Source organism: Aplysia californica, unplaced genomic scaffold, assembly GCF_000002075.1.
Source record: "Aplysia californica isolate F4 #8 unplaced genomic scaffold, AplCal3.0 scaffold00253, whole genome shotgun sequence".
NCBI lineage: Eukaryota > Metazoa > Mollusca > Gastropoda > Aplysiida > Aplysiidae > Aplysia > Aplysia californica.
Window position 1 is genome coordinate 929,938 of NW_004797523.1, and position 2,289 is coordinate 932,226.

Consider the following 2,289-nt stretch of genomic DNA (forward strand, 5'->3'; position numbering starts at 1 on the left):
GGATCTATCTATCTATCTATCTATCTATCTATCTATCTATCTATCTATCTATCTATCTACGGCGTCGCTACAACAAACTGCGTGGCACTGTCGGGCAGGAAATGAATCAGTGGTCTCGGGTACTGACGTGGGGGTCACTGCACATTTGTCATAGATCGAGCTATCGCTCGGAGGGCCCACAATCCTCTTGTCCCCTGTAAAGACTTCCCGTTTTTACGCCGCTAAACACAGATTAGGTCTAGCGTCTGCATTACTGGCCAGGGCTCAATAATTTTCCCCTTCCTCCTCCTTCGACATGGCGGCCCCGTCGCCTGGCACGCCGGCGGCACACACAGCCCGCGTTACCAAGGGAGGGAATAATGACAGAGAGAAAGAGGGGATAAGGGGGGAATAACTGTAGAAGACAGAGGAGAAATCGATTCGGGCGGAGGGGGGTCCGTAAAGCGCACCATTGTTTGACAAGTTCGGATTGGATATGATTCTGCAATCAGCGCGAGCTGTCTTTCAGATAAGGATATTTACGCGCGATTCGGGTGAGGGGAGATTGTTTGTAGATTCCCTTCAGTTTTTCCACGCCGATACTGTCTGTCGATTCCCCATTTCTTCGGGTTGGGCACCCCTATGACACGAATCGCTGTTTTCTGCATGATTTCACGAACTAATATTCTTAGGAGATAGCTGCCGAGTGTTTCTATCAGTTCCCTGTGTCCTGATGCTTCTGTTGCAGCAGCATAATATTATAGTGTGTGCAACCAGTTCTGTGGATGTATAGCGTGCATAATATATGACTGCTGCTTGTGTTCTTCTACAGTAAGTATTGGTAGTGGCTGTGGTGTTGTTTGTTCCTTCTTTCCCATAAAACATCTATCGTCCGTATATCTCCTTCTTTTTGTGTTTGTTACTCGCTTGTAACACCAGAGAATCATCGGCACTCATAATTATTATGACCTTATAGTGTTGCAAATGCCGTAAAATGCTTATTAAAACGTAAGTATTTACAAGATTTAACTCTAGCTTTACCGCTTGCCTGGACACGAACATTGTGCGTTAAGCTTTTTTTTTCTTCAAAAAGGTGATAAAATTTGGTGCGAAAAGAGTTAATGGCATTTTCGCGTGCTGGATATCCAGGTGACGATATCTGTTGTGATATCGACTCGACTGTTTTGTAGGATTGTTTTTAATAATTGCAGGTGTTAGCAAACAATATGCACAGTCGTCAATCGATTTGTATGTTTGTTTTAACTCATTGCAGGTGGTAACCCAAAAAATGCAATGCCATTAATCGATTTGCAGGTGTAAACGAAAAATATGCAGAATCAGATTTATATCACACTTTTATGCAGTTTGCATTCATTTATTTTTGTATTTTAGTAGTATCTGCGTCCACCTTTATTCAAACGGAGTGAACAGGGTCATCGCGGTCCTGAATGTCCCTATGTTATTATTTGAAACGATGTGAAAATTCATTATTATTACTTTTGTGAAACATTAATAATATGCTCCCAGGAGTCGTGTACTGTTTGAGTTCTACTGGTAGCCTGTGCTACAAGCGAGGTTTCACTTTGGGACATTTTTATTGGTGGGGGGGGGGGGGTTCGGCTTTTGAGATTTTTTTCTTGTTTGTGTTTTTTTTTTTTTTTTTTTGGGGGGGGGGGGGGGTTCGGCTTTTGAGTTTTTGTTGTTGTTGTTGTTTTTGTTGTTGTTTTATTTCTGTCTGTTTATCTGTCATCTTAGGGGGGAGGGGGTCCGTGCAGCTAAAACCTACAACAACACTGTAACTCTCTGGCAGAAAATCTTTTTGTAGCTAAAAAAAAACCCCGGAAAAATGACCCCTCAAAAATATCGTTAGTTCAGACAAAATGCCCATGGCAACCTTATCTCTGTCTGTCCACAACAATTAGAGGAGACTGCCAGGAAGAGATTCCTCTCTCACGGAAGCCAAGCTGGAGTGTCTTGATATTGGACAATTATTGAAAACTTTCTCATACTAGAGTGGGAGTTGTTATTATTTTTATCAGCTGGTGTATGGAAACGAAACTTGTGATAGTTATTCATTCTATTGGTGAATAGCGTCGTCTTCTCCAAGCATGTGTTGCTGCAGAAATGGTGTTCAATGAAGGTGTGCGTTGTCTGTGACTGATTGTATGTTGTGTGAAGTGAAAAAAAGAACAAAAAGGAGATGTTGGAAGAAAGAATAATTAGCAAAGGAGATCGAACAAAATAACCGGAAGCTAGAAAGAAGAAGAAGAAGAAGAAGAAGAAGAAGAAGAAGAAGAAGAAGAAGAAGAA

General features: G+C 41.8%; 1 protein-coding gene across 6 annotated transcripts in view; it reads left to right on the plus strand.

Annotated features, from left to right (window-relative positions):
• Window positions 1-2,289, plus strand: part of LOC101849468 (tyrosine-protein phosphatase Lar) — a 178,687-nt gene that overhangs the window by 100,079 nt on the left and 76,319 nt on the right. Inside the window, exon 1 of one of the 6 annotated variants that reach the window (XM_035970326.1) lies at window positions 445-810. The exons of the other annotated variants lie outside the window; for them this stretch is intronic. The gene's annotated coding sequence lies outside the window, so the exon portion shown is untranslated. Of the gene's footprint in view, window positions 1-444; window positions 811-2,289 lie in introns of those variants that run through there. 6 annotated transcript variants of the gene reach the window in all.